The sequence below is a fragment of the Hypanus sabinus genome, chromosome 2, assembly GCF_030144855.1.
Source record: "Hypanus sabinus isolate sHypSab1 chromosome 2, sHypSab1.hap1, whole genome shotgun sequence".
NCBI classification, from domain to species: domain Eukaryota; kingdom Metazoa; phylum Chordata; class Chondrichthyes; order Myliobatiformes; family Dasyatidae; genus Hypanus; species Hypanus sabinus.
In genome coordinates, this window is record NC_082707.1 from 37,352,162 (window position 1) to 37,368,207 (window position 16,046).

General features: G+C 40.7%; 1 protein-coding gene across 2 annotated transcripts in view; it reads left to right on the plus strand.

Annotated features, from left to right (window-relative positions):
* The first annotated feature begins 13,010 nt into the window (after positions 1–13,010).
* Positions 13,011–16,046, plus strand: part of tnk2b (tyrosine kinase, non-receptor, 2b) — a 254,802-nt gene continuing 251,766 nt past the window's right edge. Inside the window, exon 1 of one of the 2 annotated variants that reach the window (XM_059944274.1) lies at positions 13,011–13,106. The gene's annotated coding sequence lies outside the window, so the exon portion shown is untranslated. The remainder of the gene's footprint in view (positions 13,107–16,046) is intronic. The other variant, XM_059944282.1, reaches the window with a different exon arrangement.

Here is a 16,046-nt window from a genome sequence, read left to right on the forward strand (position 1 = left end):
TTCATCTACAGATTAATATAAAATAGAATATTTGTTTGTCTTGCATGCAGTTCAGTAGCAAAATAACCCAGGGATCTAAACTTTTGCATGTGAGTTAGGTTTAACAAACAGAGGTGCACAATACCCTGATTTGTTTTTAATGCCCTCCATAACCCAACAAGGCTGAGGTTTTTAATGCTCTCCAATGAAAGTTAATGGAATTGTATTCTGATCTATTTTTGAGACACTAGATACTTGAGTGAATCCGACCCAAGCACTTTTGGTTTACCTGAACAACAAAGAGAAACCCAAATTTTGTGCACTGAGTTTCTGTGAGAAACCAGCCTCAATACAAACTAGTTAGACTAAAATATCTGAGAGAAAGAACCAAACTTAGAGAAATACTAAAGAAATGCCTTGTATATGATCACAGAGGCCGAGACCGAGAAATATTTTTTTTGGATTCTTTCCTGACTGATATATTTTTGGCTTACATTCAAAGACAAAATATAATTGCTCTGGTCATAGCATCATCAGGCATTGCTTGTAATTTTCTGTTGGGAGAAACTGTATATTTAGCTTTTAAACGCCCTTTACGTTTAACAGCTGTGGATATTCCAACATATAACATTGGCTGGTGAAATGCAGTGGCAAAATATCAGAAGTATTTATCAACTTATTGTCTTGGATAATTAAACAATGCCTGAGCAACAGCCACTGAAGCATTAGCTTAAATGCTGCAATATGTTAGAAACAATAATATATATATGGGAGGAGTCACTTCAGTGCTAGCTGGTGATTTTTATCAAATACTCCCTGCAATTTCACAAGGTACTGGAGAAGATAAATTGAAACCCTATATGAAACCTTCATACATCTGAGAAAATGTTAAATATTTACTCTAGAAGATCAATATGGGAGCACATTTGACAAATGAGATGGTTTGCTTCGAGTACACAAAATAAAAATTGTGGAACTTATTTCCACATACAAACCTGAAATGTTGACTCAGTTTTTTCTCTCCACCTGATCTGCTGACCATTAACACACATTTTCAGTTTTTGTTTCAGATTTCAAGGATCTGGTGTTGAGAAGGTGAGCAACTTTAGGTTCCTTGGCATAAACTTCACTGAGGATCTTACATGGTCTGTACACACCAACTGTGTGGTGAAAAAGGCACAACAGCGCTTCTTTCACCTCAGACAATTGAAGAAGTTTGGTATGGGCTTCCAAATCCTAAGGACTTTCTACAGGGGCAGAATTGAGAGCATCTTGACTGGCTGCATCACTGCATGGTATGGGAACTGTACTTCCCTCAATCGCAGGACTCTGCAGAGAGTGGTGCGGACAGCCCAGCACACCTGTAGATGAGAACTTCCCACTATTCAGGGCATTTACAAAGACGGGTGTGTAAAAAGGACCTGAGTCACCCCATCCACAAACTGTTTCATTTGCTACCATCTGAGAAACGGTACCACAGCAAAAAAGCCTGGACCAACCGGCTCTGGGACAGCTTCTTCCACCAGGCCATCAGACCTGCTGACACAACTGTATTTCTATGTTATATTGTTGTACATACTATTTATTATCAATTACTATAAATTGCACATTTAGACAGAGATATAACATAAAGATTTTTATTCTTGATGTTTATGAAGGATGTAAGAAATAAAGTCAATTTAATCTTTAGTTTTATACTTAACTAAGAGTTATTGACAATCAATTCCCGTGGTTAAGCTGCTTTAACATTAGGTTCTTACATCATTGCTAACCAAAAGTTCATTTTGCTGAAATGGGTATAATTTAACCATCAACAGTGATGGGTTTGTTGTTGTCAACTGAATGTTTATGGTGTCAGCTGTACCCTGGAGCTCACAGGCTTGTGACAAAGACACACACAGGCGTGCTGCTGCTCTAAGGTGCTATCTCTCATGTGGGACATTATGTTAAGGTTCTGTCTTCTTTCTCAGCTGTGGCAGATTCTAAAAGAAGAGCTGGAGTGTTCATGGTAATATCCTGACCAACAATTGTCTTCAATGTACATCAGTGCCATCTTTTCATTCACACGCTGATATTTCTTTTGGATGTGAAGGTTCTGAAAGAGTAGTTAGCCCGCTGTACTACCTATTTCCAAAGGTTTTTAATTGGCTGTGATGTGCCTTGGGGCGCCTTTCCTCAACTTTTTCCCTTGGCTACACAGTTTAGCAAGAAACATTTGGAGATAACACATGGTTGTGCTTCCATGTTTGCCCTCAAACAGTCCTGGGTATTAATGCAAGCTCCCACAGAACACTAAGGCCTCTATTGATTATAGCCAGTGAGCGTCAGAGTAGCAGAGGCTCAAAAGAAGTGTGGCAACCATTCAGGCAGAGGCTTATAGTCACTGTTCCTGCCGCTGGTTCAGCATTCACTCATTTACTTGGATCCTTCAACTGGCTGGGCTGCATGCAGACCTGGTAATCCTAAACACAGCCACCTTAACCACATTGAAATTGATGCCAGGTCTGTATCAGCACATTTACAAGGGCTTTCAGCTATTAACAAGCATTGAAGAGTCTCATTCGAAGCCCTTAATGCTGGCCCTAGGTAGGTTGCTGACACTTGTGCAGGTTGGTCTCCGGAAGTGAACCATTTCACCCACTTCCAGAAAGTTGATCGAGAAAGTCTGAACTAATTCAGCACCCTGAAATTTAATCAAACAGTATCTTCCTCCTTGGAGTATACCTGGTTTTGTGAAATGGAAATTCTGTTTGAAAAATTAGCTATAGTTCTTTAAGGATGTGACAAACTCGTAAAATGTAGAGGATCTATATTTCCATAAAACATTCAATACATGAAAAATTTTATTGCACAAAATAAGAAGGCAGCAAAGTAGAGAATATAATAATAATAAAGACTTTATTGATCCCCAGTGGGAAATTCTTTCGTTACAGTGGCAACATTTAAAAATACACTTTGTGTAGACTTAATAAATCCAACAACCAGAATAAAATCAACATAAGACTTTACTGTCAGGGCAGAAAGACTGTGTGCAAAAGACAATAAACTGTGCAAATACAAAAAATAAAAATTACAATAAAATACAAAAAATTGTAATAATAATATGTAAGTAAGCAATGAACATTGAGAACATGAGATAAGAGGCCTCGAAACTGAATCCATAGGTTGTGGCAATACACACAAAACTCAGCAGGACAGGCAGCATCTAAGGCAAAGAGTAAACAGTCAATGTCTCAGGCTGAGCCTTCATCAGGACTCCCATAGGCTGTGGGAACAGTTCAGTGATGGGGCAAGTGAAGTTGGGTGAAGTTATCACCTCCGGTTCAAGAGCCTGATAGTTCAGGGATATTACTGTTCCTGAATCTGGCAGAGTCAGTCCTGAGGCTCCTGTACCTTCCTCCTGATGGCAGCAGCAAGAAGAGCACTTGGCCTGGACGGTAGGGGTCCATGATGATGGATCCTGCTTCATCTAGATGTGTTCAATGGTGGGGAGGGCCATATCCACTACTTCTTGTAGGATTTTCCATTCAAGGGCATTGGTGTTTCCATACCGGGCTGTGATGCAGCCTGTCCATATACCCTTCACGACATACTATAGAAGTTTGTCAAAGTTTTAGATGTCATGCTGAACTTCACAAACTTTTAAGGAAACAGAGGTGCAGCTGTGCTTTCTTTGTAATTGCAAGTATGTGCTATGCCCAGGAGGGGTCCTTTGAAATGATAACATCCAGGAATTACAAGTTTCTGACCCTCTCCATCTTTGATCCCCTGATGAGGACTGGCTCGTGGACCTCCAATTTCCTTCTTCTGAAGTCAATAATCAATTCATTGGTCTTGCTGACATGGAGTAAGAGGTTGTTGTTGTTGTGGCACCACTCAGCCAGATTTCAAACAGAAAACAGAGGTTTGGATATTTTTGGAAAGGTGATTCAATGTATTGTATTTAATTCTCTTTGCAGTATCTTCTATCTTGTGGTTTACTGAGATCAGCTGTATCTCTCCAAAATTTCTCAGTGCAAAGTCCATATAACCATATAACAATTACAGCATGGGAACAGGCCATCTCGGCCCTTCTAGTCCACGCTGAATGCTTACTCTCACCTAGTCCCAGCTACCTGCACTCAGCCCGTAACCCTCCATTCCTTTCCTGTCCATATGCCAATCCAATTTTATTTAAATGACAAAATCGAACCTGCCTCTACCACTTCTACTGGAAGCTCGTTCCACACAGCTACCACTCTCTGAGTAAAGAAGTTCCCCTCGTGTTACCCCTAAACTTTTGCCCCTTAACTCTCAACTTATGTCCTCTTGTTTGAATCTCCCCTACTCTCAATAGAAAAAGCCTATCCACGTCAACTCTATCTATCCCCTTCTTAATTTTAAATACCTCTATCAAGTCCCCCCTCAACCTTCTAAGCTCCAAAAAATAAAGACCTAACTTGCTCAACCTTTCTCTGTAACTTAGGTGCTGAAATCCAGGTAACATTCTAGTAAATCTCCTCTGTACACTCTCTAATTTGTTGACATCTTGCCTATAATTCGGTGACCAGAACAGTACACAATACTCCAAATTTGGCCTCACTGATGCCTTGTACAATTTTAACATTATATCCCAACTCCTATACTCAATGCTCTGATTTATAAAGGTCAGCATACCAAAAGCTTTCTTCACCACCTTATCCACATGAGATTCCACCTTCAGGGAACTATGCACCATTATTCCTAGATCACTCTGTTCTACTGCATTCCTCAATGCCCTACCATTTACCATGTATGTCCTATTTTGATTAGTCTGACCAAAATGTAGCACCTCACACTTATAAGCATTAAACTCCATCTGCCATCTTTCAGCCCACTCTTCTAACTGGCCTAAATCTCTCCGCAAGCTTTGAAAACCTACTTCATTATCCACAACGCCACCTATTTTAGTATCATCTGCATACTTACTAATCCAATTTACCACCTCATCATCCAGTCAGTGTTTAATAAAGGGTATGTGCTTTGTTTTAAGACTTATTCCTTTAAATGCCCATCTTCTCTCCAGTTTCCAGGGATGAACTTTGGAGTAACCTGTGTAAGTTGATTATACATTGTGTTCCCAATTTCAGTGTCAAAGTGAAGTTGACAATTGTGAGTTCTTTTCCTCCTTTTTCCGATCTGGGTCGTTTTATAGATATAAATTCCCTGGTAATTGTTACTCTATTTCCACTCTATGTAGTCATAGTGTTCCTTTGTTAATGTGTTCTCAAATATTCCTTCATCTTCCATAGTATGGGTATTCTGATTTCCATTCATCATTTTGCTTTCCGTTGTCATTTCTAATATATGTTTTCATTTGAAATTTGCACATTGTCTCTCAGTTGTTGAGTTTGCTGTAGAACATGCAGTTTGATTCCTAGGGCCTTGTTTTTCAGTGAGCTTGTGGTTGTCCATGGTGCTCCAAAACTTTCTTTCGAGCTGATTTTCATTTGTCTAACAGGACTAATCTTGCTTTCTTCCCCAGGTACTGGAGGTTGGAGACACAAGAGACTGCAAATGTTGGAACCTGGAGCAACAAAGTTCTTGACTGTAGGATTTTGACCCAAAACACTACCAGTTCCTTTCCCCATTAGATGCTGCTCAGCCCTCTGTGTTCTTTCAGCAGATTGACTTGGAGGTTGACTGAATCATTGACAGCATCTTCACAGACAGACAGACAGACAGACATACTTTATTGATCCCGAGGGAAATTGGGTTTCATTACAGTCACACCAACCAAGAATAGTGTAGAGATATAGCAATATAAAACCATAACTAATTAAATAATAAGTAAATTATTCCAAGTGGAAATAACTCCAGGACCAGCCTATTGGTTCAGGGTGTCTGACACTCCGAGGGAGGAGTTTACAAGATTACTTGGTTTTTTTTCTGTGCTCTGGCTGTATCTAAAACCAGCTTCTTAGTGAACATGTCTCCACGATTTCAATGCTGACTTTGATGACAGTTTAAACGGCACATGGTCTACAATCTTCTGTTCCCGGCCAGTTCATGTGCCTCTTGAACACTGATATCATATCTGCTTCCATGATCTCTTCTGGCAACATGTTCCACCCTCTGCATGTAAAAAAATAACTTTACTGCTCTCAAATTAAGTGACTTGATCATAGATTGAGGAGTGAGCTGAATTTTTCAGAGGTGTCATCGCAGGACTCTCTTAAAAAGTGGTTTTCTTTGATTCACTTATTTCACAGCTGTCAAAAAGATCCATTGCTTCTCTTCCATTTGCAAAATAACTGGTGATCTTTTCTTTGTCATTCACACCTTTCAAAACACTGCTGCATGTTAGTCAAATACACTTCATTTTCTGTATGACTTCCAAAACCGTCAGCCTCGCTGTTCACTGTGGGCTAGAACTGTACAGTTCCTGCAGCTAACTTTTACACATTCCATGCATGCAATGATCATAGATTAGCATCAATTGTTTCAAAAGAAACTGATGGCATGGCAAAGTAGTCGGTAGACTACTTCCACCATGTTATGCTTTATTCCAAGATGTCTGTTTCTATATTACCCATTCTAACTCAAACTTATGTCTCGCATTGTGTTTGTTCTCGAAAGTTGCACTGTGTGATGTTTACACAGAATGTATTCCACTTGCTGGCAGTGTGGTATGAAAAATACAGGTAGGAAAGGTACACCTGGAACAAGATAGATCCCTGTGGACTGTACTCTTGCTAGAATATAATAGATACTGTGCCCTAATTGTTGTGGAACTGGACCAGTAATAAAAGAATGTGTCCAAATTCCACCATGCTGCTATCTGAAATGTATTGATATGCTTTTGTGTTTCTGTAATTGTGTTTCCACGCTATGAGGTAATGTACGATGTCAGGCCTGACCTAGTAAACCACCTTGTCATAAAAAGAGGAGTGTCATTAAATTGGAATGGTATGCATTTACACTGAAGTATTCCTGACCTCATGAAAACCTGCAGCAAGGTCAATAAGGTGAGGAAAGTGTCCTGCTGATGATCAGCACTTAAGTCAGTGAATGTTCGATAACACTCGAAGAATGTGCAGATGGAAATAATCTATATTGGTAGCCCCAATGTCATTTTCCCAAAGGTAGCTTACCAGAACCATCATTGACCATTTGCTGAAGGACATAATTAGTAAATAAAATCAATCTTGAGAGAACTAAGACAAGGAAGCAATTTACTTGAACTGAACCTCACAATCCTACCAGTAAGAGAACCATCTGTTCAAGAGCAGTTAGTCATAGCCAAGTTTTTAAAGATGTAAAGAAAGGGAGGACTGGAGAGGCAAGAACAAAAAGAAACAACTATAAAATGGAAGGCAGGAGAAGTAAAATGACAAAGGGTGTTAGTCTAGTGGAGCTGTGAATGCAGAATAATTGTCTGAAGTCAAATCAACAATTTGACAGATATTATGTGGGATCACCTATTTATGGTATATATAGTGCTATTATCAGCCTATAATACAGGTGTAACAGTGTAGGTATGACAGGAATGATTACATGGTTAAACTACACCAAAGAATTGAAACCTTAGTGAAATGCCTCACAACACACACAGAATGCTGGAGGAACTCAGCAGGCCAGGCAGTGTCTATGGAAAAGAGTACAGTCGATGTTTCGGGCCGAGACCCTTCATCAGTCTTGACTGTGTACTCTTTTCCATAGATTCTGCCTGGTCTGCTTTCCTCCAGCATTTTGTGTACGTTGTGAGGCTTCTCCAGCATCTGCAGATTTACTCTTGTTTGTGAAATACTTCATTTTGCATCAACCACCAAACACAGTTCGAGGATGTGCTGGGGCCAGTCGGCGAGGATGCCAAGCTTCTGCCACCAGTATAGATTGCCCACAATTTAGTCACCCTAACCTGTACATCTTTAGTGTGTGGGAGGAAACTGGAGCACCCTGAGAAAGCCGATGTGGTCACAGGAATTATGTACAAACTCCTTATAGCTGACGGTGGGAATTGAACAGTGATTGCTGATCTGTGGCCTATAAAGCCTGTAAGAGGTCCAAGATCGATTCCTTGCAAGCATTGAAAATATCACACTAATGATAAAAGACAAACTATTTTATCTGGCTAATACCATGGCTATGTTTTCTACTTGCTGCTGCCATCAGAAAGAAGGCACTGACATCACAAGTTTCAGGAACAGTTGTTACCCCTCAACCATCAAGCTCTTGAACCAAAGGGGATAACTTCACTCACCCCATCATTGAACTGTTCCCACAACTTATGGACTCATTTTCAAGGACTCTTCAACTCATGTTCTCAATATTCTTTGCTTATTAATTAATAAATAAATAAATAATAATTATTATTATTCCATTGTATTTGCACAATCTGTTGTCTTTTGCACATTGGTTGTTTTCCCGATCTGTTGGGGATGGTCTTTCATTGATTCTGTTGTGTTTCTTGGATTTACTGAGTACGCCACAAAAAAATGAATCTCAGGTTGTATAAGCTGACTTTGATAATACATTTATTTTGAACTTTGATATGTAAATTTATACATCAGAGGAGATCAGACATAACCAAATAAATGTATTAGAGTGATGTATTACAGCATAGTTTGAACAGTTAAAATACTGATCTCAAAAATAGAGTCATAGGATAATACATCAAGAAACAGGCCCTTCAGTCCATCTTGCCCATAGTGTCCACCAAGCTGGCCCCATTTCTCCATGTTTAGCCCATATCCCTCTAAAACCCTTCTATCATGAACTTACTCAAGTGTCTTTTAGTTGTTATCATTGTCTCAGCACTTCCTCTGGCATCTACCCACCACAACCCGTGTGAAGAAGTTCCTCTCAGGTCCCTTTTAAATCTTTCTCCTCTCATTTTTTGTAGTTCTCTTTCTCTGATAAGAAGACCATGTATATTCACCCTATCTATAGCTTCATGAATTTATACATCTTCAGAAGGTTACCCCTCAATCTACTATGTTCCAAGCAAAGTGCTAGTTTTCTGAACCACTCCCTACAACTTAGGCCCTTGAGTGCTTGCAGCATGCTTGTAAATCTTGGTCCTCTTTCCTGTTTAATGATATCTTTCCTGTAGCAGAGCAACCAAAACTCAACACAATATTCCAAATGTGGTCTCACCAACTGCAACATAACGTTCTAAATCCTATACTCAGTGCCCTTGCTGATGAAGAACAAGCCAAATGTTTCTTCATCAACCTGTTTATTTGTGAGGTCACATTCAGTGAACTATGTAATTGTACTCCCATTTCCCTACCATTCACTCTATAGGTCTTACCCTCTTCCTCTTTCCAAAGCGCAAATTCACACATCAGAACTGAAATCTATTTGCCCATCTTGCCTAGCCGATCAAAATCCCCCTGTAATTTTCTTCAATTTTCTACCATACAAACTATTTTAGTATCATTTGCAAATTAACTATGGCTTGTTCATTCACAACTAAATCATTTATGTAAATAACGAACAACAAAGGTTCCAGTGCTGATTCCTCTGGCACACCACAGGTCACAGGCCTCCAGTTCGAGAGACAACCTTTGACCATACTCTCTGCTTCCTATCATTACGCCAATTACAAATCCAATTAGCCATTTCTCACTGCATCCCGTGTGATCTAACCTGCCAGATTAGCATATCATGTAGGACTTTGTCAAAAGTCTTGCTAAAGTCAATACAGAGAGCATCCTCTGTAATACGTACAAAATGAGGAACTCAGCAGATCAGGCAGCATCTATGGAAATCAATAAACAGTTGACATTTTGGTCAGAGAGCCTTCTTCAGGACTGGAAAGGAAGGGGGAAGATGCCAGAATAAAAAGGTGGGGCTGAGAGAAAGAAGGATAGGCCAATGTCTTCTGCTCTACCCTCACCTACCCTCTTGGTCCTTCAGAACCTCCAGTACCTTCCCACCACTGATATCTGGCTCACTGCCCAATGGTTCCTTGGCCTGTCTTTGCTGTTTTTCTGGTGGGAGAGTCATGAATTTTCTATCTCCACTTTGGTTGTATTTAAGATGGAAATAAATAATTATTTCAAATATTGAGGAATATGGGGAACTGGTATAGAACTGGCCTGATCCATCCTTCATAAATCCACTGATGATTGCTCAATATTCAAGTCTATTTGCAATTCAGAAAATAAAGACTGTAAGAATAAATGGGTTTCAATGATTGAGCCTCAGCTTCTCATGAAGTCATCACTCATATTTCACTTCTGGAATTCAGCTGATTGGTTCATTGTTGGAGCCCAAAATAGGCTTTGGTAAGCAAATTATTGGAGAGAAAGTGCCTCTTGACAACAGTATTGATGATTTTTTCCCCTATCATTTGAGTCATAGAGTGTTACAGAACAGGAACAGACTACTCAGCAACAACCTCTCACATAATGGCCGCAAGACTAAAGAGCTGATTATTGACTACAGGAGAAGGAAACCAGAGATCAGTGAGCCAGACCTTAACAGGGCATCAGAGGTGGAGAGGGTCAGCAACTTAAATTTCTCAGCATTATCATTTCAAAGAATCTGTTCTGGGTCCAGCACATAAGTGCCATTATGAAGAAAGCATGGCAGTGCCGCTACTTTCTTAGAAGCTTTCACAGATTTGCATGTCATCTAAAACATTGACAAATTTCTATAGATGGGCAGTGGAGAGTATACAGACTGGTTGGAAACACCAATGCCCTTAACAGAAAAACCTACAAAAAGTGTTGGATAAAGCCCCATCCATTAGAAAAACACCGTCCCCACCATTGAGCACATTTACAAGGACTGTTGTTGCAGAAAAGCAGCATCCATCATCAGGACCCCTGCCATCCAGGCCACACTCTCTTCTCACACTGCCATCAGAAAGGAGAGATAGGAGCTTCAAGTCCCACATCACCAGGTTCAGGAAAGGTTATTACCCCTCATCTACAAGGCTTTTGAACTAGAGGGGATAACTTCCTTAACCCTAACAGTGTACTAATTCCACAATCACTAGATTTACTCTTAAGGACTCCACAACTGGTGTTCCTGGTATGTATGTATGTATGTATGTATGTATGTATGTATGTATTTATTTATTTAGTATTTACACAACTTGTTATCTTTTGCACATTGGTTGTTTGCCTTTGTCATGTGCATTTTTCATCGATTCTACTGTGTTTCTTTGAATCTTCTGTGAATGCCTGCAAGAAAATGAATCTCAGGGTAGTATACGGTGACATATATGTACTTTGATAATAAATTTACTTTGAACTATCTATTTGCCCCTCTTATAATTTATTGTTCCTTCATTAGGTCTCCCCATTCCCACTCCTTACCCTCAGTCTCTCAGAGTCATACAGCCCAGAAACAGGCCCTTTGACTGTAATTGCCTATCCACACTGACACCAAATGCCCACATTAGGACCATATCTTTTCACTCCTTGCTATTCAATTGTCTGTCTAAATGCCCCTGCAACACACTGATTGCATGTGCTTCCACTATCTCCTCTGGCGGTTCTTTCCAGATATCAACCACATTTTATGTGATGCCCCCACTCAGGTCTCCTTTAAAACTCCTCCCTCTCACTATAACCCTATGTCCTCCTATTTTTCACCCTCATTGTTGCAGGCCCGGATTCAGACACAGAGCTGACTGATTAAAACGCACACGTTTCCTGCCCTGGTGATCATGAGTGATTCAGATACATTTATACAATGGCAGTATGAACAGCAAAAAATACAGTGGTATTTTTGTGGTGATTGTTCCTAAGGCTTGTCATTTTTAAAACAAAATTCTACATTAGCAACAAATTTTAAATTCTATGGCTTGTGTCTCTGGATTTCCAGCCCAGGCCTCTGAATTATGAGTCTGGTAGTTTAGACATTGTACCCAATGTGCCTTTGTCTGTATTAAATTCCATTTGTTACTATGTAGCTCAACTGACTAGACTATGTCTGGTTTCCTACCAAGGTTTCCTCTTCCCATTCAGCCACATGGCCATTTTTGTATTATATATAAACATATGTAGCATGCTCCCTGCATTTATATCAAAATCATTTGTATTACAGAAAATGAGGATCCGGTTTGCAAGCACTCTGGAACTCAAGTGGCAAGAGATTTCCTGCTTACAAAAGGACCATTAACCCTTTGTTTTCTGCACTGCCAACAATGCAATCAATTTGTCCCTCTTAGTTCATGAAGCTTCACTTTTTTTGACCAGCTCATCGTGTGAGAACTCGTAAAAGCCTTGCTAAAGTTACTGTTACCACCTTAAAAAAAGAATTGTTATACTCTGTTCCAATTATACTTCTGTTTATAAAGCAATATTGAATTCTTCAAATTAATCTATATCTTCATAAATCATTAATACAATACTTTAGAAGAGATTACAATAACTTGTTCACCACTGAAATTAAACTTAGCCTCCTTTTTCATGCAATGTTAGTAGTATTCCAATCTTGTGGCACCATTGCTACCTGGGAAAACTGAAAGACAAGTGGTATTGGAAATACTCAGTAGGTCAGTCAGTACCTGTGGAAGGAGATGCTGAGTATTTCCAGAATTTTTTGTTTTTATTTCAGATTTTTCAACAGTTTTTTTCTTATCCAATATTTAAAAAATGAGAATCAGAATCTTTAAAATTGCACTGTTTTTTTTATAAGAAACACATTGGGGGCATATTTCATACACTATCCACTCAACCACTGAGTAGATCTTCCTGCATTTCATTTTAATTTTCAGTATTTCATGCTCATCTACCTAGAATTTAGAATCATTATGATCCTCATATTCGGGTTCTTACCCACATCCATGCAAACAAATCAATTTTTTGAAGAATAAGGGAGTCAATAAATGCGAGTATTTAAAACAAAATATTGGCCAACAGGAAAAAGAAGCTGCTGTATTTCTCTCGATTCTTACTCTGTGACCTAAAAACGAGAAGGTATTTTCTGGACAATACCCCGAGGATTACCGTCTGAGGAGGGTCCCCTGACGGTTCTGGTGCCAGGTGAAGCCCAGCCTGCTCTCAGGCAGGTGCTGCCGCTCTTGGCGGCGGCCCAGCGGCCGGCGGCCGGCGGCAGTGCGCAGGCGCGCTGTCAGTGCGGGACACCGGCTGCGAGTGAAGCGGCCGTGCTTTGGGGCCTGAGGAGAGGATGATCCTGAGGGGCAGGTGAGCTCCGAGGCGCCGACACTCTGCACGGTGCCGAGGCTTGTTGGGTTTGGGGTCCAGGTGAGGGGCGGGTGGCCGGCCGGAGACCAGATATCCCCGGGGCCCCGGTGAGGGGGGACTGACTGTGAGTGACTAGGAATCTCCGGTGAGGGTGGGGGGAATCGGGGAGGGATATGCGGTCAGGATCCTAAAGCCTTGCCTGTCGGTTGATGGTCTCTCGGACTGGCCTCGCTGCCAGGGACTGATTGTCGCCCCACGTTGAAAGCCATGCAAAGTTGCGACTGAAGCTACAGGCCCTTTGATGCTGGGGGTATGAGGTGGATGGACAAGAGGAAGGCGTGTTAGGAACATGGATGAGATATCATTGTTGCTGAAGTCAGTGAGTGATCCAGTGGCGAAGGTCATGGTCCCGGTGGGGATAAAACTTTGGGTACCTGTGGGTCACCACTATTGAGTGGTGGGGGTTGGTGTTGGTGATTCATTGCTAGGAGTGATGGGTGCCACTTGTTTGGTGTTGGTTCGGTTGCCAACAATAACCTGGTGTGAATGGGTCAGCCACTTTCCTCGAGGAAGATTTTGGGGTTGCAGCTGAATTTCTTTCAATGGCAGGGATTTATTTTTGTGGAATTTATAGAAGGAGTTGGCTTTTTTAATGTATTTCCATTGATAAAATTTTGATGATCAATGGTTTTCCAATACAGTAGAAGTGTTTTATTAATTGAGGTACAATTTATAAATTCAGAGGGACAAGTAAAAGTTTAAATAACTTTTGCCATCACATTGCATATTTGTACTATTTTAGTGTTTTCCCCTCCTTTTTGGATGATTTATGAATAATATTTCAGTGATAATATCAGCCAATCTTCTTCTCTGGAATATTACACAGTGAAAGAATAGAGATATTTTCATAGACCAGTTGTATTTATCAATTGGTTATCTTGGTTAATTTTTGATCACTCTTACTCAAATGACTCCTTGTATATCTCTTGTTACAGTATCAGGTTATATTCAAAATGTAAAGAATGATATTAATAATGTTGCCATTGACACCACAGGGACAGGTCCTTCAATCCACCATAAACATGCTTACCAGTACAGTTGTCTGTGTGGTGGTGTGTTGGGGTAATGGCATCAACATGGGTGATGCCAAATGGCTCAGTAAACTGATTAGAAAGACTGACTCTGTTACAGGAGTCAAACTGGACACCCTGGAGGCTGTGGTGGAACAAAGGATCCTACGGAAAATTCCAACAATTCCTGACAATGTTTCTCACCCTCTGCATGCCACCTTGGCTGAACAGAGGAGCACATTTAGTCACAGACTAAGACGACTGCGCTGCTCCAAAGAGCTCTATATGAGGTCATTCTTGTCCTTGGCCATTAGGCTCCATAATGAGTCAGCCTATAGGCGGGCAATTGATGACCTCTCCTGTTAGACTGTTAGCAGTAACTTATTTTTTATTCTTTCTGCTTCTCTTCTAATATTTATATTTGTGTGTTTGTAATGCTACAGTGACACTGTAATTTCCTTTGGGATCAATAAAGTATCCATCTATCTATCAAGTAACTTCTAGGGGTTCCCAACCATGGAGCCTTACCATTAACCAAATGGGTCAGTGGACCCCAGGTTCAGAACCCCTAACACTTGCAGCTTTTTTATGCCATGATGTTTCCAGTGGTCATTTGGGTATTTCCTAAATGTTTGTTTGTCTGTTTGGCAGCAAGTTTCAGACAAAAAATCTTCCTCAAATCCCTTCAAGATCTCCTTTTCCTTAAACTTCAAACTTCAAGTCATAGATAGGTATCCGTTAGTCTTGAGAGACCATGGATTTGTGCCTTGGAAAATTTCCAGACCTGGGCAGGGTTGTATGGGAGATCAGCAGTTGCCCATGCTGCAAGCCTCCCCTCTCCACGGCACCGATGTTGCCCAAGGGAAGGGCAAGGGGATGATACAGCTTGGCACCAGTGTCGTCGCAGAGCAATGTGTGGTTAAGTGCCTTGCTCAAGGACACAACACATTGCCTTAGCTGAGGCTTGAACCAGTGACCTTCAGATCACTAGACCATCACTTTAACCACTTAGCCACACACCAACACCAAATCATAGACACTACGCTAAAAGTAAACATGAAGGATCTGGGTCCAAGTCAGACTGTTTATTCCTCTGCATAGCTCTCCAGTGTCTGCAGAATCTCTTGTGTGTGTATATTTTTTGCTATACAGTATACTTCATTCATGCATTTATTAATTATGTATGCTCCAAGGAAAATGACCTGGGCCACAATCTCCAAGGATGTGCAGCCCTAAGTGTTCAAATGGTAGAGCTGTATTGAGCCCTTCTGTCCAAGTTGTCCATGCTGATTGTGATACTGAGCTATTTCCCTGAATTAGGCACATGTGTCCCTCTACTCATTTCTTACCCAGTACCTTTCTGACTGCCATTTCAAATGTTGTCATTTTACTTGCCCTTTCTGACACTTCATTGCATATGTTCATTTAGAACAGAGATGAGGAATTTCTTCAGCCAGAGGGTGGTGAGTCTGTACAATTCATTGCCCCGGATGGCTGATGTGGCCAAGCCATTGGATATATTTGAAGTGGAGCTTGACAGGTTCTTGATTAGTAAGGGTGTCAAAGGTTATAGGGTGAAGGCAGGAGAATGGGGTTGAAAGGGATCATAAATAGGCCATGATAGAATTGCAGAACAAACTTAATGGGCCAAATGGCCTAATTCTGCTCCTTTATCTTATGGGCTTAATGCGACCAGGCAGGGATCAGGTTGATCCGGGTCAGACAGGCTCAAGGGCCTGTTTCTGTGCAGTGGTCCACTATATGGATCATTTGTAAAAAGCTTGCTCCTTAGAGCTCCTTTAAATTTCTTCACTCCTGCCCCCCACCTCTACCATAAGCATCCTATGATAAGTGAGGGGGAGTATCAGTT